The 12621-nt window shown below is 43.2% G+C and overlaps 1 pseudogene across 1 annotated transcript; it reads right to left on the bottom strand.

Moving 5' to 3' along the window:
• Positions 1 to 932: 932 nt before the first annotated feature.
• LOC137419364 (tubulin alpha-1 chain-like) lies at positions 933 to 11917 on the bottom strand (annotated as a pseudogene). The gene is made up of 4 exons (XR_013624605.1): positions 11836 to 11917; positions 9197 to 9413; positions 5941 to 6089; positions 933 to 1971 (listed from the first exon to the last, which is right to left on the bottom strand). The product of XR_013624605.1 is annotated as a tubulin alpha-1 chain-like (transcript).
• Positions 11918 to 12621: the final 704 nt, after the last annotated feature.

The raw sequence follows: 12621 nt of genomic DNA, 5'->3' as shown, positions 1-12621 counted from the left end.
CCCTCTTTTCTCCCACCTCTGGAACAAACTCCCTCACTCTTCAATCCCACTCCACCCTCCAGGTCTTTAAAACAGCTGTTCACCACCATCTCTTATCTTCCCCCATCCAAAATCTTGATCTTTTCTACCCCCACTAATTTCACCCCAATTCCACTTTTTTGAAATACCAACTTCTGTCCTGGAAGTCCTTGTTTTATACCTCCCACCCCCACCCCCCTTCCCACGCCTCCCCCCCTCCCCCAACACATCTCCCTGCTCTCAAATGTTGTGCTTCCCCTTCTCCATCTTGTCTCCCGCTCCCTCCTTTTATATATTTGTCTGGTTGATTTGTTTGTGAAGTAAATGTCTGCTACTTTCACGAGCCTCGATTCAGTATACAAAAAAAAAAAAAAAAAAATTATGGCTGGAATAACACTTCACCGATATAATTGTCATTCGTTTGTTCCCCATTGACAATGTGCCAAGTTTAATTTTTCCATTCAGCAGTTTCAGATAAATATTTATTTGCGTTTAATCGGAGCTTGCTGCTATATCACGTCACAATTATAAAAATACCATGTGACCGATGTCATCACAATTATCATAAAACATTCTGCATAGGTGTTACTCCTACCCTGAAAGTTGGTCTCAATCGGACATGTGGTTGCTGAGAACAAGGCTTAGCCTATACGAACAACCTGAAAACAACGCCTTCAGCCACCTTCAGGGGGGGAGGTATTAAAGACAAAAATGTCCTTATTCTTTGCACACTGGAGACATCCTGTACAATTTGCCAAATTGAGAGCCAAATTACTGCTAAACTGCAGATTCGTGTTCCAATGTGTTCAAAACAAAATTCAATTGAAAAAGTAGATCCTCGATCATACACCGACACTGAATCAAAGGCTCAAATTCACGTGACTTTGCGAAGAAAAATAACAAATGCAAGGAAACTCATTGCAGCAACATTTATTTTCAATCAGCTTGACAAGAAAAAACATTTGAGGAATTTTTTTGCCATTTCAAAACTCTTCCACTTCCTCATCCCCCAAGGAATCAATTGCAACCTCTTCATAATCCTTCTCCAAGGCAGCAAGATCTTCACGAGCTTCGGAGAACTCACCCTCCTCCATGCCCTCACCGACATACCAATGGACGAAAGCACGCTTGGCATACATCAGGTCAAACTTGTGATTAAGACGAGCCCAAGCTTCAGCAATTGCTGTGGTGTTGCTGAGCATGCAAACAGCACGCTCGACCTTGGCAAGGTCACCCCCTGGCACCACAGTAGATTGTTGGTAATTTATGCCAACTTTGAATCCAGTGGGGCACCAATCAACAAACTGGATCGAACGCTTCGTCTTGATGGTAGCAATGGCAGCATTCACATCCTTTGGAGTGACATCACCACGGTAGAGCATGCAACATGCCATGTATTTTCCATGACGAGGATCACACTTAACCATCTGGTTTGCTGGTTCAAAGCAAGCATTGGTAATATCGGCCACAGACAAATGCTCATGGTATGCTTTCTCAGCTGAAATCACAGGTGCATAGGTCGTTAATGGGAAATGAATGCGAGGGTAAGGCACAAGGTTGGTTTGGAACTCGGTCAAATCAACATTCAGAGCACCATCAAAACGCAAAGAGGCAGTGATGGAAGAAACTACCTGCCCGATGAGGCGGTTCAGGTTGGTGTAGGATGGCCGCTCAATGTCCAGGTTTCTGCGACAGATGTCAAAAATGGCCTCGTTGTCCACCATGAAAGCACAGTCAGAATGCTCCAATGTAGCATGGGTAGTCAATAGAGTTGTAGGGCTCCACTACGGCAGTCGATACTTGAGGAGCAGGATAGATGGAAAATTCTAGCTTTGATTTCTTGCCAAAGTCGACAGACAAGCGCTCCATGAGAAGAGATGCGAAACCAGAACCCGTGCCTCCACCAAATGAACGAAAAAGGAGGAATCCCTGCAGACCTGTGCACTGTTCTGCCTGTCAAACGAGAAACAAGTAAATGGAAAAACAAAGGTTTAAAGATGTAAACAGTAAATGGACAAATCAATCTTTTTTTTTTTTTTTTTTACTTTTGAAGCATTTGTTGCTTGACCCTTCATTTTGCCAGGTATCTTAAAGATTTTGCAACCAAAAATACACCATTTATTCGCCACTGAAGTATCCAATTTGAACAGTGCATCATTATAGCTCAAACCAAAATGCTACCACCCATGAGTTTTATCATAAACCATTAACCATTTGTTTAGTGCTAAGACAGAGTGTGATAGCTTCCGGTCCCTCGAGCGACGGGGCTTGCTTCGATCTCTCCACGGCATCAAAGTTTGAGTGTTTTCCCGTTCGTTTTTGTCAAATTTCCGCTGCGTATTTTGTTGTGTATGTGTTATTGTGCGTTTATTTGGTTTTGTAGTTGTTGCAAATTTGTGTGTAATTAGTTGTTTTTGTTTGCACCTCGTGCGCCTGGTGCGGCCTTGCGTCTCGTGCGGCGTCTCGACTTGTGCCCCGCCCCCTATATCTCGTTTTTCTTTCACCTCTGCTCCTGCTTTCTCAAAACCACGTTCTCACAGAGACTTTTCCCAGAGTTTTCATGGTTTTGTTTAAATATTATTTAAATATGTTTAAACCACAGCCGTGATGCTGATGCCGCTCCCCCCCACCCCCACCCCCCAGAATTTCCATGTTTTAAACGTTTCCCAGTGTGTACCCTGGATAAAAATAGGTACGCCGTATCCCTGCGTGTCATAAGAGGTGACTAAGAGGGTTGGCGTCAGGAAGGGCATCTGGCCATAAAAACATTGCCTCAAAAAGAGAACCATGACAATTACAACTACATGTGGGCAGGGTACAGCTCGAAGTGGAGATCGGTTTCTGAGGTTTGGGACATGGAATGTAGGGACAATGACAGGGAGATCAGGAGAAGTGGTGGAAGTATTGGTCAGAAGAGTGGACATATGTTGTGTGCAAGAGACGAGATGGAAGGGAAGTGGTGTGAGAATGGTGAAGGGTAGGCAGGGACAGAAATACAAGTTTGTGTGGCAAGGGTGCCTGGGGGGCATGAATGGTGTTGGTGTCCTGTTTTCTGAGGAGTTTGTAGACAGTGTGGTGAGTGTGACTGATAGGTTGATGGTGAAAATGATGATTGGAAAGCTCTTGGTGAACGTCATCTCGGGATATGCTCCGCAGGTTGGTCGAAGCGATGAAGAGAAGGACAAGTTCTGGTGTGCGAGAGAGAAGCTGCTGGAAAACGTGAAAGATGAGGAAGTTGTTGTGGTAGGAGGAGACCTAAATGGACATGTGGGAAGGAGTATGGATGGTTTTGACGGAGTTCATGGGGGTTACGGATATGGTGTGAGAAATGGAGAAGGTGAAAGGATTTTGGAGTTTGCTGATTTGTAATACTCAGTTCCAGAAAGAGGATAATAAGCTTGTTACATACACGTCAGGTGTGTCGACGACAACCGTTGACTACCTGATGGTGCGTAGGCGAGATAGGGGGCACCTCCGAGACAAAGGTGATCCTGGGGGAGGAGGCTGTTTCACAGCACCAGTTGGTTGTCTGCGATGTAAGGGTGAAAGGTGCGAGGAGAGCTCGGCGGGTGAAGTACCAACCGAGAATGAAGGTGTGGAGGTTGAAAGAGGTGACAGTGAGGGAGGCATTAAAAGAGGCTGAGTAGGGTAGAGGATGATGTGGTTGAGCTTGAAAGTGGTTGGATGTCAATGAAAGCTAGTCTGTTGGGAGCCGTTGGTGAGGTATGTGGATGGACAAAAGGACCACCGAGGCACTCAGAAACATGGTGGTGGGATGAAGTTGGAAAGAGGATTGACGAGAAGAGGAAGAAGTTCAAGGAGTGGCAGAAGGCGAAGGGTATGGGAGCAGAAACAGCAGAGCATGAAAGTTATAAGGCAGCCAGGAAGGCTGCAAAGAAAGAGGTAGCAAAGGCGCAGGAAAATGTTCGGAGAACGCTTTGATTCGGAAGAGGGTCAGAAAGCAGTAAGCGAAAGAGGTGTGATGTGATGGGGGTGAGTTGCTTGAAGGATGAAGTGGGACAAATCGTTGTGGACCCAGATGGAATTAAAGGAAGATGGAAAAGATATATGGAAATGCTGTTGAATACAGAGAATGAATGGGATGGCAACAGAGAGTAACCCAGTTTTAGGACCGGCAGAGAAGATAACTGAGAAGGAAGTTGAGGAAGCGATAAAAGCAATGAAGGGTAGAAAAGCGGGAGGGCCGATGGGAGTTGTGGGAGATATGTTGAAGGCAGCAGGAAGTTGGTGTGTGAAGAGAATGACAGAGATCTGTAATCTGGTGGTGAAAGAAGGCCGCATTCCAGTGGCTTGGGAACTGAGTACCCTCGTCCCTCTATACAAGGGGAAAGTTGACCCTCTGGAGTGTGGCTCGTACCGAGCGATAAAGTTATTGGAGCATGGAATGAAGGTATTGGAAAGGGTGTTGGAGAGGAGGATAAGGAAGAAAGTGAAGATCGACGAAATGCAGTTTGGATTTATGCCAGGAAGAGGAACGACAGACGCGCTTTTCATTGCGAGGCAGTTGCAGGAGAAGTACATGAAGAGGAAGACGTTTTCTTGGGTTTGTTGATCTGGAGAAAGCATTCGATCGGGTTCCACGCAAAGTATTGACATGGGCATTGAGGAAGTTAGGAGTGGAGGAATGGTTGATCAGAGTAGTGATGGCAATGTACAAAAGAGCGCGCACAGCTGTAAGGACGAAGGATGGGAACAGTGGTGAGTTTGAGGTGAAGGTGGGAGTGCATCAGGGGTCGGTACTAAGTCCACTACTATTTGTAGCTGTGATGGAGGTGCTGGCTCAGAACGTAAAGGAGGGTTTACCGTGGGAGTTGTTGTATGCAGATGATCTGGTGTTTATTGCGGAAAGTATGGATGGACTGAAGGAAAAGATGAACACGTGGAAGGAATGTATGGAGACAAAAGGTCTGAAGGTGAATATCGGAAAGACGAAGGTGATGGCAAGTGGTAAAGCATGTGGTGAGGTGGAAAGAACTGGGAAGTGGCCCTGTGCTGTGTGTAGGAAGGGTGTCAGAGTGAACTCCATTCAGTGTACAATGTGCGCTGTGGGTTCATCAAAAATGTAGTGGTCTGAGAGGGTCATTAACCAGTGTGGCAGCTACATTCAAATGTAAGGTGTGCACAGAGGGAGCTGCAGATGGAGGAAATGTTGAGTTGGATCTTGGACGGCGTGAAGCTGGAAGGTGAAAACATTTTGCTACCTCGGAGACATGCTGAATGGAGAAGGTGGATCAGACTCGGCAAAGGTTGCTCGAGAGATGTGCATGGAAGAAGTTTCGGGAATCGAGTGGCGTGCTGATGAGGGGAGTGTTGTTGAAGCTGAAGGGAAAGGTGTATGCTGCATGTGTGAGAAGTGTTATGATTTATGGGAGCGAGACATGGGTAATGAACGTAGAGCAGCAACGAAGGTTGGAAAGGGTGGAAATGCGAATGGTTCGACGGATGTGCGGAGTATCGTTGAGAGAGGAAGACAAATGATGAATTGCGAAAGATGGGAATAGAGCCTGTGATTGATGCTGTGAAGAGGAACAGGTTGAGATGGTTTGGTCATGTGTTGAGGAAGGATGAAAGTGAATGGTTGAGAAGAGTGATGGAAATGAATGTTGAAGGAAGTAGAAGACGGGGAAGACCGAGAAAGACTTGGCTAAAGATGGTGGAAGAAGAAATGTGGGCAACGGGGTTAACAAGGAGAGATGCAGAAAATAGGGCAAAATGGAGAAGATCGTCATGGAGACCGCAAGGCTAACCCCCGCTCTCGCAGGGAAAATGGCCTTTAAAATGCATGTTGTTGTTGTTAGTGCTAAGAGCTACTGAATGATTGGGTTCACTTTAGAAATCCTGCAGGGGCACAACGTACGTCTTGATGCACATTCAAAATAAATGAAAAAAATGCCAAGATACCAATTTCCGAACTCGATCCACAACCGGGTCCAGGATCTCCTTCCCAACAGTGTAGTGGCCACGAGCATAGTTGTTTGCAGCATCCTCTTTGCCAGTTATCAGCTGCTCAGGATGGAAGAGCTGTCGGTAAAGGCCTGTGCGCACTTGATCTGGAACACCAATGGAGGGGAGGGAATTGAGTTGTTTGTGAATTGTGGAAATTTAGAAAATCAAGAGTATTTGAGCCTTTACTCAATTTATTCATCTCGACAGCACAAAAATTAAAAAAAATTGTGCAATCAGGGGTTCAGTTTACAAACATTTTAAAGGGTAACCCAAACACTCAGACCATCGACACCGACTACATCAACCCTTGATCCCCCTACAAAATGTCTTTTTTGATTGTTTATAAAGTGGGTAATTTTGGGATAAAAATTAGAATTCACATTAGCCATGACCAGAGTGAAAACAACCAACACTTCCGTATTGTCTACAGAGAACATCAACCAACGATTTAACGCAAACGAGGAATAATTTTTATTTTTTTACAAATATGGCTCGTCGATTTATCTTTGGTGGTTGTGGGAATACAAACCAATGTGGTTTCCATGCTACACCAATAGCAAAAAGATTGAGGGTTTCCAGAAATTGGATGAGGTTTGTTTGAAATACCCAAGTGGATAGGGCATACAAAATGGTTTTTGTGCTCAATATTTTACAGAACCGTCATGAAACAGATTGCCTATACCTTGTGGTTATTCGCCACAATTGTCATTCCCACGATTAAGCGCAAAAAAGCAGTCGCACAAATTTATAACACCATCTCTGCCGAGCTACCAGCACATGGCCACGGGCTGAGTGGTGAATCGAACACCTGTGTTGGTTTGCCGGCGACCGAACCCATCTTGCTCCATGTACTGCCCAACATCACCACCACTTTGCCCGAGGCATCTGAAGAGCTCAAATGCCTGGAAACAATCAGGTCGACTCCGATATCCCATAAACTACCACCAAAGGAACATTCAAATTCAGTATGATCGGCATTCAAGAAAAATGCGTGTTGATACACTTCCTGTCAAAAGTTTTTGAACACCTCAATTTTTCCAGTTTTTATTGAAATTTAAGCAATTCAAATCTAGTTAACCTGAAATGGTACAAAAGTAAGCAGTAAACTGAGTTCCAAAAAAAAAAAAAAGTTTAGGTAAGCAAAAACGGGAAAATAATGTAAATTGCAGTTATATTGTAAAAAAAATAGGTCCTCAGGGAACAAGTAATGGGTTAACAACTTGTATTGTTGCAGAACAGCTGTAAGTAAATTAAGCCTTGAAAGTTGATGCAAACAATTCCTACAGGTGTCCCAACCTCTGCTGATTACAACCCCCCCCCCCCCCTGTATAAGAGCAGTATTGGAACAGACTATTACATCCTCTGAAGCATTTGGCCAATATTGCACTGCAGGAAGTCGTATATTGCTATCATAATGGTGAGAAAAAGGCAATTAACAAAGGAAGACAGACCATTATAACCCTTAAAAGTGTAGGTGCTTCCTTTCGAGAAATTGCAAAGAAAGCCAAGGTGTCAGTGAGTAGTTTCCTACACCATCAAAAGGCACTTGGAACATGGAGGAAACTGACAGGAAGAGGTGTGGCAGACCCAAAGCCACAACAGAATCAGAAGACAAGTTTGAGAGTCAACAGCTTGCGTGATAGGCGGCTCACAGGACAACAGCTTCAAGCACAGCCAAATCATGGAATGGTCGAAGTAAGCAAGTCTGTTTCAACTGTGAAGAGAAGACTTTGAGCTGCAGGTTTGACAGGTCGAGTGACAGTAAGAAATCTATTGCCAAAATGGCAAAAGAAAAAGGTTTGCCTGGGCCATTAAGCACCGCCAGTGGACTACTAAAGACTGGAAGGTCTTATGGCCCGACGAATCAAAATTTGAAATCTTTGGTTCATCACGCAGGGTTTTTGTATGCCATCGAGTAGGCAAAAGGATGGTTCCTCAGTGTGTGACACCAACTGTCAAACATGGAGGAAGCGTGATGGTCTGGGGTTCTTTTGCTGGATCCAGAGTTGGCAACTTGCACAGTGACTGGCACCCTGAACCTAAAGGGCTACCACAGCATTTTGCAGCGCCATGCAATACCTTCTGGTATACACCTAGTTGGTCAGGGGTTCATTCTACATCTACAGCAAGATAATGACCCTAAACACCTCCGGGCTATGTCAAAACTACCTTAGAGGAAGAGAACAGGACGGTAGGCTTCAAATCATGGAATGGCCAGCACAGTCTCCAGACTTAAACCCCATCAAGCTGGTTTGGGATGAACTGGACAGAAGGGTGAAAGCAAAGCAATCGACAAGTGCAACACATTTGTGGGAACTTCTGCAACAGTGTTGGGAAGAACCTCCCGAACAATGCCACGAGTGTGTTCGGTGGTTATATCTGCAAAAGGTGGCTACTTTGCAGAGTCAAAAATTTAAATTTTGTTAAACAAAATGATGATTTCTTTATCTTCAATTGTTTATTTGTTCTATGCTTAATTTCAGGGTACATGGAGACTAAATTGAGTAAATTTCAATAAAACTGGAAAAATTGAGGCGTTTAAAACTTTTGCCCGGTCGTGTATATCTGAAATGATTGTCATGTGTGCGCAGGTTACGTTAGTGTGCACACACATTGAAAACATGCACTCCAATATGTACGACGTCTTCACAGGTGAGGCAGTAAATACAATCGAGCTGCATATCTTTACCCTGATGCCCAATTTAGAGGTTATGACACACACATTCCTCCGAAAGTGTTTATCACTATTCTTGTCTCCAATAGCTTCTTCACACAAACTGATCCATTTTAACATACTGAGAACCTTCAGAGTTGCCAATGGAGGAATCAGGATTGGAATATACTTTATGGAAGTCATTTGGATCGAAGTGAAATTACAATGTGACTCGTGGGGGGGAGGGGGGGGGGGGAATTCTCGGGCTAATGGGGAAATAATATTTCAATAAAATATTTTCATGTTTTATTGCCCTTCAAATTTAACTGCGATTCATGATTTTCAATAGTTTTCAGTTCCCCTTTACATGTTGATCATTCACAGCACCAAAATAGATTTTGTATAAAAATGGAGTATCTTGCCATTAATACCACGAAAACATTTTTGACAATCCTTTAAGAACAATATTGACCACTCCTTGACATTTTTCATCAATAATCAACATTATCCACTGGGATCCACCATTGGGGAGGTAGGGGTACATGTGCACAAACTTACCCACAACTGATGGCTCCAGATCAGCAAAGATCGTTCGTGGCACAAACTTGCCAGTGCCGGTTTCACTGAAAAACGTGTTGAACGAGCCATCAGAAATGGTTTTATCAGCTGGCCTATGACCATCAGGTTGGATACCATGCTCAAGGCAGTAAAGCTCCCAGCATGCATTGCCCATCTGCACACCAGCTTGGCCCACATGTATGGAGATGCACTCACGCTGTGCAATGATAAAGGTGAAAGGGGTGGGGGCAGTAATCGGACATGGTTTATCAAGTTTGGTAATTTGTAATGAAAGCATAGACAAGTTATACTCAAACCAATGAGTGCTGCGTCTGGTTCATCAAAGCTCATGTCCAGGGGCATTCTGTGATTCTGGGCACATGTAAAGGATGGGGGTCACGATACCCTTTATTCCCACAACTAATTCTGCACAAGCATAAAGAACCAAATTTTCACACTGCATACCCCTTTAATGATGCACTAGTTTGTGATTTGCCATTCTCCAATATTCACCAAAACATTCGAGGTGAGAAAGGCACTTCACCATTGCGATGTCAACCAATACGCCTCCTCCAACATTTTGCAATAATCATAATACTTGCATAAAGTTTAATCCAAATCCCTTCAGCTGTTCAGGTATCCCATTTTTACATGACATCTGACTCTACCCAAAAACCGAATGGGTTCATCTTTGCATCAAATGTACCAAGTTTTGTCAAAATCCCATCACTGGTTCCCAAGTTAGTATGGTAAAATTTTTTACCCATTAGCTGACCTCTTAACCCCATAATCGAATCCACATTATACATACTTGTACCAAGGTTGAATTGGCACCCTTCTGCCATTCAGGTTATCGCAGTAACAAAACCACCCATCATGGATCACGAAACAAACGCGTGTGGGGTGTGTGGTGTGTTGCTTCCCTCATTCTTAGTTACTTTTGAAAAAAAAAAAAAAAAAAGAGAAAAAAAAAAGAAGTAACTTTTCTTGCTTGGATCATTTCATTGCTTCCGGCCAACTTTGCCTAGGTCGGCCATAAAACAGCTCGATTTTTTTTTTTTTGAGAAATAACCCCACCGAATCGCGCTAGCTCGATCGCTGACTTGTTACAGTGCAGGCATCAGAGAAAAAAAAAATATATAAATTAATTTTTACCTACAAATGCAAATAGCAAATTTGTAAAGGGAAGGTACATCTGGAACTTGTTGGGAAAAATTGGTTTTTTGGTGCGAGAAAACTAAGATTTTTCATGCTACGTGATGTAATTAGTACATTCAGCAAGTCACAATATAATAATCATACGCCATACGCCAATTGTGTCCGTCTGATGAATTTTTGACGTCAATACAGTCCTTACTTATCCAATCTAAACGAAACGTGACAGGATGACCAAGGGTTACAAAATGAAAGTTGTAGCGAATTCATTTGCCCCCATCCCCAATGGGGGTTTTCTCCTCCTGGCAGGTTTTCCCCACCATTGCCGTGAATGGCGTTGTATGTTGGTGTATATCAATATTAAATTAGCTTTATCGTGGCGTTTTTCTAAAGACGCTTTTAATAACAAAAATAATTTTAATCGCATATCATTAATGTGATGACAAAACAATATTAATACTAATAATGTCCCTCTTCCCAAAGGCGTTTTTCCTGCAGTGATAACGTTTAAATAGCTTATCGTTTCTAATGGCGTTTCCGTGAGCCACGACCTCTGCAGGAAGCCAAAAAAATATTATAAACCACAAACGTATGATTAGCTTTTTCAACAATGGCTAATGCTGTTTATAACTAAAGACATTTGGAGGAATCCAGACATCCGTGAAGTAAGTTTTACTTACAGAAATGAGCAAAGATCTACTGTACTCTATATACCCCACAATGTTTGGGTTAACATGACCCTTCCGAGCGCTACCGTGGCGTTTTTCGTCGCGAACTTTTGAAACTCGCTCCTGCTGTTTAACACTAAACTGAAAGGGAGGAATACCAAGATGTGGTCGTTTACCAAGCATCTAGCTAGTGCTTGCCAAGCCAGCCATTCCTTAATGGTTTTGAATGGTGCTTGCTCGAATGCTTAAACCACTTGGCGATCTCTCCACAAGAAACTTGGTAAACGAACACACCCAATGTTCTTGAGACCCACCCATAGATCGACTGTAATATATATATATATATATACACCCCAAAGAGGAATGACCCTTCCTACCCCTCCCATAGTGTGCGGGTCAACGTAGGATCAACGTAGGGTCAACCCCTCCCGTAGTCAACAACAAGAACAAACCTGCTATGCATACGTACCTCATATAACATGTTAGAATGTCATGCACGTTATGATCGGAGATGTTATAATATGCACGGTCTGATCTTTTCAACGACCTGATCTAACATGTATTGTCAAGCATGTTCTGATCCATTCAATGACCTAATCTAACACAAGTAAAAGCAATAATAATTGGCAATAATAATAATAAGTACAATAACATGACCCCCCTGCCGCTCCCGTAGTGAGTGGGTGTACTAGTGTAACAAACAAACCAAAGCAGTGAGTGAAGTCGCCGATATAAAAATAGTTTCTCTTGTAAACCTATTTAACCACAAACATGTCAATAAAGAAGCTGATTTACAAAACAAGAATCCAAACTTACCATACTTGCTCTTTAGGCCTCAAATCTGCAGATAAACAAAACCTTTCCTCGAATCCCCCACAAAGCCGAGCGCACCGAGTCTGTGCGAAACCAGGATCGATTAACAATAATAATCACACCATGTGTTTATACGGGTTTTGAGGGGGGCGTGTCCACGACTTGATTGGTCAATTTGAATACACATGTGACGTCATATGATTCCTTCATTTTCATTCCATTGCACAGGTGTGTTGTCGTTCACCATTACAAATATGATAACGGATGAATGAAATGATAAAAATACGAACGATTAGTGAATTGAACACATTATCAGAAAGAATTCCCATATTTCTTGGATTGTGGGATACAATTGAGAACCTTCGATTAATTATATTGGTGAGGATCCGAACAACAACGATTTATTATTAAATGTAATGTTGTCGAACATGGAAGTTCTTGTGGTTCATTACATGTTTTGCATCGAATGGAAGAAATTTCCTGGAATGAAGAGATTCAGGTGCAGAAATTGTTACAAAAGTGCTTTTGCTTTGTCATCAAAACGGAAAATGTATCTTGATTTATAAAAGGGAAATATTGTGAAATGAGGATTTATAAAGGAAATGGTCATTTGGACATTCGTGTCTCCGTTATTTGAGGACGGGGAAGAGCGAGGCAGAAGGTTGGGGGAGATGAAGGGGGAAGAAGCAGGGAGGATGCTTTGAGGAGGAGGGGTGAGAGGGGAGTCTAGGAGGGGAGGAGCGAAGGAGAGTCTCGGAGGGGAGGGGTGTGGGGGGAGTTGAGGAGGGA

This window comes from Myxine glutinosa, chromosome 1 (genome assembly GCF_964187855.1).
Source record: "Myxine glutinosa chromosome 1, kmMyxGlut1.1, whole genome shotgun sequence".
NCBI lineage: Eukaryota > Metazoa > Chordata > Myxini > Myxiniformes > Myxinidae > Myxine > Myxine glutinosa.
This window is presented reverse-complemented; position numbering and strand designations above follow the sequence as displayed.